This window comes from Carettochelys insculpta, chromosome 5 (genome assembly GCF_033958435.1).
Source record: "Carettochelys insculpta isolate YL-2023 chromosome 5, ASM3395843v1, whole genome shotgun sequence".
Taxonomy (NCBI): Eukaryota; Metazoa; Chordata; order Testudines; family Carettochelyidae; genus Carettochelys; species Carettochelys insculpta.
In genome coordinates, this window is record NC_134141.1 from 48,567,943 (window position 1) to 48,578,391 (window position 10,449).

The window sequence follows — 10,449 nt, forward strand, 5'->3', positions numbered from 1 at the left end:
CCCCCAAAAGGACTGCTGTCGACAGAAGGGTATCCTCTTGGAATACCCGATGTAGGGCATAATGCTTGGCGAAGGTGTCGTAAGATGACCAGGTCACCGCTCTACAGATGTCTTTCAACGCGATGCTCTTGAAGAAGGCTGTTGACACCGCCACCGCCCTGGTGGAGTGAGCCCTAGGCGGGGCCAGCAAAGGAGTCTTTCGAAGCTCATAGCACATTTCTATACAGGACACAATGTGCTTTGAAATTCTCTGTGAAGAGAGGCCTTCCCCTTTTGACCTGGGAGCGAGAGACACTAGAAGCCTGTCCGTTTTCCGGAAGGATTTAGTTCTGTCTATGTAGAAGGCCAACGCCCTCCTCACATCCAGGAGGTGTAGGCGTGCCTCTTTACCGGAGCTGTGAGGCTTCAGGTAAAACGAGGGTAAAACTATTGGTTCGTTAAGATGGAACTCTGAAGAAACTTTTGGAACAAAGGCTGGGTGCAGCCGTAAGGTTACCGCCTCCTTTGAGAATACTGTGCAGGGCGGCATTGCCACAACTGCTGCGAGCTCACTCACCCTGCGAACTGACGTAATTGCAAGGAGGAAAGTTGTTTTTATCATAAGGAGACGTAGGGGAACCGTGGCTAATGGTTCAAAAGGTGGACCCGTGAGCGTGCTGAGCACCAAGTCCAAGTTCCACGATGGTGGAAGCGGTTTCCGAGGGGGGTACAGGTTTACCAACCCCTTCAAGAACCTGGTAACAATAGGATGGGCAAATACCGTGGGCCCCTCCTCTGTATGCCGAAAGGCCGATATAGCGGCGAGGTGGACTTTTAGCGAGGATAAGGAAAGTCCGCCCCTCTTGAGGTCCAATAAGTATTCAAGTATTATTGGTATAGGAACGTCAAGGGGAGCTAACTGCTTGGTGGAACACCAGGCTGTGAATCGAGTCCATTTCTGCTTATAAGTCTTCCTGGTGGAGGTCCTTCGGCTACTTTCCAGGACTTGTTGTACTCCCTCCGTGCATGTACTTTCTCAGGAGCTGAGCCATGGATTAGCCATGCTTGTAGGCGCAGGCTCTGAGGGTTCGGGTGCACTATGGACCCCTGGGCCTGCGTGAGTAGGTCCGGCACCACCGGTAGGGGGAGTGGTGGGCCGTCCGACATGCGCAGAAGCAAGGGAAACCATTGCTGCCAATCCCACGTTGGGACTACTAGTATCATGCAAGCTCTCTCCCTTCTGGCTTTCTGCAAGACCTTGTGGATAAGCGCTGTGGGGGGGAACGCGTAAAGTAGGGGGCCCTTCCATGGAATCATGAATGCGTCCCCCAGAGACCTCCGCCCCACTCCTGCCCTGGAGCAGTACTGGGGACACTTCTTGTTGTGCTGTGTGGCAAACAGATCGATCTGGGGAAACCCCCATGTATGAAAGATCGGTCGTAGCAGATCGGTGCACATCTGCCATTCGTGCGTGAGTGCGAAGCACCTGCTCAGCTGATCTGCTTTCACATTGTGAGCGCCCAGCAAGTACAAGGCTTTCAACATAATGTTGTTGGCGATGCACCAGTTCCACAGTCGGACTGCTTCCGCACATAGGGCACGGGATCGGGCTCCTCCGTGCCAATTTATGTAAAACATAGTGGAGGTATTGTCTGTATTGATCCCGACTACTTTGCCACATATGTGGTCTTGGAAATGTTTGCAGGCGTTGAACACTGCTGTGAGCTCCAGTATGTTTATGTGCAGTGACTGTTCCGCAGGGGACCATAGCCCTTGCATCACCTTGTCGCCAATGTGCGCTCCCCATCCTATGTGGGAGGCGTCGGTAGTAAGAAAAATAGAAATTTGTGGTTGGTGAAAAGGCACCCCTGCTAGCAAGTTCTTGGGGTTTACCCACCACGCCAGGGATCTGCGCACCTCTGTCATGGGCGACACTACCCTGTGAACAGTGTGGGATGCCGGTTTGTAGACGCTCGCCAGCCAATGCTGCAGGCTTCGCATGTGCAATCTGGCATTCTGTACCACAAGTGTTGCTGCCGCCATATGGCCCAGCAGCTGTAAGCACGTTAAGACCGGCACCGTGGGGCTGTATGTAATGACTCGCATCAGCGAACTGATGGCGTGAAAGCGGGCATCGGGTAGGTACACCCTTGCTGTGATAGAGTTTATGCGTGCCCCTATGAACTCTATGTCCTGTGTGGGGTAGGTCTTTGACTTCATGAGGTTGATGACTAGGCCCAGTGAAGAAAACGTGTCCGCTGTGACGCATATCATGCGTAGGACCTCTGCCTTCGAGGCCCCGTTCAGTAGGCAGTCGTCCAGGTATGGAAATATGAATACCCCCTGTCTGTGCAGGTAGGCTGACACCACTGCCAAGGTTTTGGTAAAGACTCTGGGGGCCGAGGAGAGGCCGAACGGAAGAACCCTGTACTGGAAGTGTTCCTTGCCAACCATGAAGCGGAGGAAGCGCCTGTGTGCGGGGTGGATCGTTATATGAAAGTAAGCATCTTGTAAGTCGAGGGCTGCAAACCAATCTCCATTGTCCAGTGCCGTGAGTATGGAGGCGACTGTAATCATCCGAAACCGTTGCTTGCGCAAGTAGCGGTTGAGGCCCCGAAGATCTAAGATGGGCCTCCAGCCTCTTGTTTTCTTCTCTGTGAGGAAGTAGCGTGAATAAAATCCTCTCCCCTTGAATTGTTCCGGCACTCTTTCCACCACCCCTATAAACATAAGGTGGTCCACATCCTGTTTGAGCCTCGCTTCATGGGCAGCGTCCCGGAGGTGGGGCCTGGAGGGAGGCTTTGTCGGTGGGAGCGACTGGAAGGGGATCGCGTAACCCGTGGCTATGATCTCCAGCACCCATTTGTCTGCGGTGATCTTTTGCCATTGGGGGTGAAACAGTCTGAGGCGATGATGGAACATGAGATGAGAGTGGCATTGCGCGATGGTAGTGATAGTGCAGCCCTCGACATGCCCGCCAAACTTGTTGCCTTTGAGTCTGTCCCGAGGGTGTACGGCTTTGTTGGGAACGTCGCCTGGGAGTTCTGTACTGTTGCTGCTGTTGATGTCGCCCTTGGTCGTAGCCCCGTTGATACTGCGCATGCTGTGGTTGGTACAGGTAGCGTCTTTGCTGAGGGTAATATTTTTTCTTCCTATATGGAGGGGTATAAATACTGAGGGTTCTAAGTGTAGCTCTCGAGTCCTTACTGGAGTGGAGGACTGAGTCGGTTGAGTCTGCAAACAACTTTTGTGTGTCAAAGGGAAGATCCACGATCTTTGCCTGTAGATCCCTCGGGATGCCCGATGTCTGGAGCCAGGATTCTCTACGCATAACCACTGCTGTAGCCGTTGAGCGTGCCGCCGTATCTGCCTCATCCAGGGTGATCTGGACTCCTGTCCTCAAAGCTGCGTAGCCCTCTTGCACAATTGCCTTTAACACCGGCTTCTTATCTTCCAGAAGTGAATCCATGAGAGAAGTAAGCCTGGAGTAATTATCGAAGTTATGGCTCTCTAGGTGTGCCGCATAATTTGCCATTCTCAATAGCAGGGTGGAAGAGGAATATACCTTCCTGCCAAACAGCTCTAGCTTCTTGGCATCTTTGTCCGATCCCCCCGATTTGTACTGAGAAGTCTTTGACCTCTGCTGGGACGATTCGACCATCAGTGAGTTCGGTTGTGGGTGACTGAAGAGGAAGCTCTCCCCAGCTCGATCCCTGCCAGCTGTCTCAGCGAGCGGGACGGGCAGAGCACACAGCCCCCAGCTGCATACTCAGGCAAGCGGCTGCCGCGGTGCCGCTTGCCTGAGTATGCAGCTTCCTCCGTTTTTGCACTGAGGGGGTCAGAGAAGCTGCCTTCCTTTTGTGGAACCCAGAGGGCCCTTCTGATTGCCTCTCCGGCACGTCTGGCTGGAGGGCCTTATCACACAAGAGCATTTTAAGACGCATTTCTCTGTCTATTCCTTGCCCGGGCTGTGAGCTTAGCACAGTGGGAACACTTCTGGGTAACGTGTGATTCCCCCAGGCATCGGATGCATTCACTATGCCCATCGGAGGCCGGCATAGCTTCACGGCAGGACTCACACTTTTTAAAGCATGAAGAAGCCATCTCGGTGAGTCTTTTACTGTTAATGGGGTACTTAGCACCTTATCCATGCCTGTTTACCCGAATCGCGGACCCCGGCCTGCAGGGCAGCGGGTGGCCTACTGGCCTTCACGTCCACTCTTCTTCTCTGCTCCTCTCTCTCCTTTTTTTTTTTTATTCTCTTTGTCCTCTCTCTCTTTTTCTTTTTTTTTTTTTTTGAAAAAAAAAGAAACAACAATTTACACGTAGAAACACTGTCTAATCTGACTCTGGCCATAGCCTGAGCAGATTCCGTCTGCAGCCGATGGCGGTTGAGAAGGAACTGGCGGGAACTGGATCGCGCACGCGGCCGGGGATGCGCAAGGGAGCGGCGCGCGCCGGCGCATGCACGATCCAGGAGAAACTGCTGGAAGATTTCCGATCTGCGGCACCGGGCGAGCCCGACACCTATCGTGGAGCACCCACGGGGACACTCGATGAAGAAACAAATATTATTGTTGGGTGTTCTGGGGTCTCAAAAAGTTTAAGAAACACTGGGCTACAATGTTAACCACCATCCTCTTCCCCAACACAGCTGCTGATGTCCTGGCTAATGTCAGTACTACCAGCAAAACACCTTGGAAAGACTCTTTGCATGGTACTTACACATCCCCTGTTGCCACAGTATCAGAGCACACCCCTGTGATGTAGGGCAGAACTATCTCCACTGGGGGGAGAATGGAGATGGGGAGCTGAGGTAAAGGGAGGCTGAATGGCTTGCCCAGTCACACAGACAATTTGGGGGCAGAACAGAGAATTGAATGCCACTCTCCTGAGTCCTGAACCAATGCCCTATCTGCTGGACCATCCCCTCTTTACTCTGTTGTTCGCCTCACAGAAACCACTTAAACATCTGTTGTATTTGCAATGCAATCAGCCCTAGTCAGCAGAACCTCCATTTACAGAGGACTGGGATAACCCTAACTGGGATGGGAGGCTAAGAAAGGGAGGTGCTGCTATGCAAGGAGCCTTCATCCAAGGGCTCTCATCAGGGTCCTGGCTGCTTTACTCACCCAGGTGAAAATGGAGAAGAAAGAGAAGGTGAAGGCTGCTCGGGCTGCACCTAACCCCTCATTTAGTGGGTTGTTCTCTTGCTTTGAAATTTGCCCCTGGTTGTCCAGGAAGCAGAAGCCAACACACCAGAAGAATGTCCAAAAGGCAGGGATGCCGATGTCGGACAGCACTGCCATCTTGTGGTTCTTGATGCTGCTGATCTGTGGGAAATAGACATCCAGAGCCAGGTAGAGAAGGGAGCTGGGGAAGGTGAGGATGCCCATGGGGATGCTGTAGTTGCAAGCATTGTAGTTGTGGTTGAATATACAATCCTCCTCCACCTCATCGGGGCAGCTCAGGTAACCTTGATTCACAACAGAGCCAAAGACAATGGAGAAGTTCCAGGAGAGCACCTGCGGGATGGTGTGGGGCTGCTGGAGGAGGGTCTGGGGGTCAAAGGCGCCCCCAGCTTTGCCTGCTCCATACGTGCCCCCTTCCATCCTTGAGGCACCGCCGAGCCACCACCCCCTACACGTGTGTAGCCCCGACAAGAAGCCAGCCACAGGTGCCCAGGAAGACGAGGCCGGGATGGGGGGGCAGCTGCAAGAGCAGAGGGCAGGGGCTAGCTGTCTATGGCTGCTCCCCATCTGGTGAGACAGGGAAGTGGGTGGTGGTGGGGAGGATCGAGCTGGACCATGATGTGGGATTGGGCTGGAGGTGGAGCCAGGTCGGGCTGCGAAGACTGGGGAGCAATGCGGAGCTGTTGAACGAGGGTGGGTCAGTGATCAGTTGAGCTGAGGTGGGTGTGGGGGTAAGGCTGGGCCTGAGGGCACTGGGGGGAGTGGACTGGGGCTGAGCGGGCCAGGCCGTGGTGCAGGTCCTGGAGAGCAGAGCTGCTTGCTGCACAGCACGTCTCCAGGTAGTGAATATGAGGGGCCTCTCCTCAGAGGTTTGCTGCAAATTAAGTGCACTTTGTTGTGCAAATATGAAGCCATGGACCAGCAGAGGCAACTTTACCAGGGTGTGAAGGGGCACTGGTTGGCATCCATTGTCCCAACTAAAATATCACAAGTGCCCGATGACAATGTTGTGGCATGGCGTTTGTAGCCCATCATCAAATAAGGCTACTGCCCCCTCGTTCTGCATGAGATGAGAGTCTGGGATACTTGGGTCCCTGGATTACTTTGGAAAATCCATATGGCGTATGAACCATGATTTGGTCACCGGCATCCAAAGGACCCCTCATGTCACCCCAGGGAAAACAACTCCGTCAGAAAATTCCTCGCTGCCTTGTGAGTAGGTTCGGGAAATCCCAAGGCTATGGGAGTAAACCCAGACAGAAAATCCAGAGTGGAGACCCTAAAGTGGTTAGCAGGGAGGATTTGCCAAACCTGCTTTTTGGCGTCTCCTTGCAGTCACCTCAGTTCCAAACATACTGACTTCTGTCTTTCTTTTGGATTCAACTGGGGTGACCGAGAAGGGGATAGTGCCGCTTGGGCAACGCACTTGCTCCAAACACTATCCCAGGCAATGCAGCATGTCAGAGGGTGCCAAATGGAGAGGACACTCCACCCTTGCTGACAGCATGGAAACAACACAGGAAGTGGCAGTTATGCGTCATAAGCCCTCAACTGGTGAAGAGGAGGACACCATGGGTCACTTTCTTCGGTGAGAGGAGTCATCATGCTCCACTGGTCAGCCACCACATGCCTCAAGCTGGGCAGCCCTCGGTCAATCAGTGGCTGACCTGCCACATCTGCCTTCCTCACTGGATGCATGGGGATAGACCAAAATTGAAAAGTAGATGTAAATGTTGTACCCAGAATAAAATGAAATAATAAATCAACTTTCCTCTGACTCAGTAGCTGGAATGTGCAGACCATGTGTCCCTGACTTGAATCTTCCCAATGACCTTATCAACATGGATTCAATACGCAAAGCAGCAGTCATAGAACAACAGCTATGCAAATGGGTCACACACCTACCATAAAGGGGGATGGGGCTCCCAGGCAAGGGGGATCACTGGGGACTGGAGGCAGGGGCCCTGGAGAGGATAGGAGAGGAGACGGGAGGGGGCCTAGAGGTGGGCCAGGAGGAAGGGCGGTAGGGCATGGGGGATGGGGGTTCTGGGGCACACATCCTCCATCCCATGCAGGTCGTCTGGGCGATCAATGCCATTCTCCTGCAGAGGGTCATCCAAGTCGGTGATCTCAACACCGCCATCATGGGATTAGCCAGCCTGGGCTTCCCCAGCTGCTACAGGGCCCTGGATGGAACCCAGTATCACAGCACGGGATGATACATCGATAGAAAGGGGTACCACTCCGTGGTACTCCAGGCCCTCATGAACACCAAGGAGTGGTTCATAGGTGTCTGCATAGGCTGATCCGGGCAAGCTCACAATGCCTGGGTTTTCTGAAACTCCTGGCTCAGCTGCAGGATGCAGGAGGGGACCTACATTGCCCCAATGGGAGCTCCCCATCGGGGACACCACCCTGTCTCCCTGCATTGTGGTTTCCTGCACCTGTGGCTCATGCAGCCCTACACAGGACAAACCAATCCCAACCAGGAGCAGTTCCATTAGCACTTGAACCGGGCCCTGGGCATAGTAGAGTAGGCCACTGAATGCTTGAAGGGGCACTTTCAGTGCTTACTCGCACGTCCGGAGGTTAGCCTCTGGAACATGCCCATGGTGGGGGGTGGGGGGGGCATGCTGCACTCTCCACAATATTGCAGAGAGCAAACATGAGCAATTTGTGCAGGGATGGGCTGCCATGGCCATCGCCAGCTATGAGCAGCTGGCCCATCCCCTGTCCCATCAGGCACGCCAGGCGGGGTGCGGGTCAGGGAGGCTCTTATGGCAGCCTTTGCCGGGGTCCCAATGACCCTCCCCCAGGCACTCTCCACCATGACCACCCCTCACACCAATGCCCCACCTCTCACCTCCCCACACACCCACTCCTTCCCCACCTATCACTTGGGACGTGGGGGTGGTTGTAAATAAACTTGTTAAAGCTAAAAGTGAAACTTCTTTGAACAACAACATGACTGGGGAGCCTATATAAAGGGAGGAATAGGGGAATGATATACAATGCAGTGGGAGGGAGTGGGGGCACCTGTACCTGGAGGTGGGAGGGCGTGGGGAACCTCATTTGTCCACAGGGATAGGGGGCTGTGACCCATGCCAGCCACAGAAGCCCCTACCATCCCTGGTCTGGAGTCCCCTTCGGGGCTGGGATAGGGCTGGCACCACAGGGAGGTAGGAACGTGGCAGGGGTGCTGCAGCCAAAGGTTCAGCAGGAGGGGCAGGGGAAAGAAGGGGTGAGGGGAGCTGACCTGGCATGGCCCACCCTGGCCATGATCAGTTGGGCCAGTTCCAGCTGGGCAGCTGAGGGGAGGTCCAGTGGGATCCGGGCAGCAAGGTTGGGGTGGAGGGAGGGTGGCAGGGGAGGAGATAGGGGAGGTAGCAGGGATGGTGACAGGGGAGGCGGCAGGGGCAGGCACTCAGCAATAGCCCAGGTGAGGGCCTAGAGGGCCACAGCAACATAGCCCCAGGCCTCCTGCCACCACTCCATGCCTGCCTCCTCCCACTCCAGCCACCGCCAGAGCATGGGGGTCTTCTCCCAGATGGCTGTGGCCTACAAGGCTGCCTCCTCCTCCTCCTCCCTTTCCTCCTCCTCCTCCCTGTGGCGATGGCAGCATAGCCTGTGGGCATGGGCCTGCCTAGGCGGCAGGGGTTGTGGTGCCTCAGCCCCCATTCGTCACTCAGTCCAGGGCTCCCGCCCCTGGATGGGACTCACCTGACACTCATATGGTGGAGCCCTGGAGGCAGAAGAGGAGAGGAGGCAACCCACCAGTTCTATGACCTGGCCTCAGGGGCCATACCCCTCACCCCCTGTGGCCAGCCCCCTGTCCAATGGCCCAAATGGGTGGGCCACATGCTGGGTGCAGTCCATCCCACCTACCTGGGCTTGCTGGTTGTGATGCTGTCAACCACAGGGGGTGTAGGTCAGGGAGTGTGCCCTGGATGTGTTGAGACGGGGCTGGAGGCCATGTGGACAGCCCACAGCCAGCTGTGCCGGGGCAGCTCCACCACCAGCCCCGGGTGTCCAAATCACTGGTTACCTACCTGAGGGTCCCTCCAGGACTTCAGGGGTGGTCCAGGTAGAGGGTGCCTGGCTTGAGGAGCCAGAAGGGATCACGATCACCAGGGCCCCCTCCGCATTCGAGGATGTCTCCAGTTCTTGGTCCCAGGTCCTGGCTGTGGTTCCTGACTGGTCATTGGGCACCAGCTGGAGCTCCACCTTCAGCACCACCATGTCCAACACAACCTCCGGCTCTGCCACATCCTTCAGCCCCAGTAGCCAATCAAGTTTCTTGTAGTGAGGGCAGCCAGTGGGCATTGCCCTCGAGCAGCTGGCCATATCCTGGGCCCACATGTATGCCTGTCACAGCTCCTTAACCTTAGACCTTACATGGTTGGCTATGTGGCAGGAAAAGTGGCTCCAGGTGGTCAGTCCTACTGACAACCAGATGAAAGCCACAGCATTCCAGTGCTGGCCACTGGTGTGAGGAGTACCTCCTCATCCCCCAGCAAGTCTTTTATCTCCCCCTTCCTCCAGGAGGGCGCCCTCCTCTTCAGCCCCTGGCTGGCCTCCTGCAATTCCTCTGGTGGGTTGGTGGGGAACCCCTGGGGGACACAGAGCTCCAGCATGCTGGCCGTGCAGCAGCTGGGCTGCCTTTTTGGTCTCTGGTGTCATCTGGTGAGCGTGCTGCTGGAGGGTTGTGGGGTTCCTGCTGCCAGGACACACACAGCTTCCTACCACAGGGTTTCTGGGTCCCTGCATCTTTAAATGCAGCCAGACACACCAACTATAAAGCCTGGCTTGTGCTGGGCAAGGGCATCTCTGCACACCAACTGGCCAAGGCCATAGAGGACTGCTCTTTCAAATGAGCTGCCCGCGGAGTGTCTACACATTCTTTTGAAAGATTTCGAAAGAAGGCGATCTTCCTGAAACTGGGATGGAAGAGCAACTTCAAAATGGTGGGCTGCATTCTTTCAGAAGTCCTTTCAAAATCATGCATTTCGTGTGTAGACACTCCATGGGATCTTCTGAAAAGGCCCCTCCTTTCAAAAAATATTTCAAAAGAACATGCTAGCATAGACATGGCCTTAGAAAATATAGTCACTTTACTTTTCTTGGAAGAAAGGGAAAGGCAATAGCCCTTGCATTATATAAATACACACATTTATTACGAACTGCAAAGAATACTTGCTAATTATGTAGTTTTTAAAGTTTACAGCTGCTTGTTTGCAGTTAGAGGCTGGCCAAATTGCTTACCTTTTTGAGCTCATTA

General features: G+C 54.6%; 1 pseudogene; it reads right to left on the bottom strand.

Moving 5' to 3' along the window:
* Window positions 1–5,069: 5,069 nt before the first annotated feature.
* On the bottom strand, window positions 5,070–5,591 carry LOC142013480 (synaptogyrin-1 pseudogene; annotated as a pseudogene).
* Window positions 5,592–10,449: the final 4,858 nt, after the last annotated feature.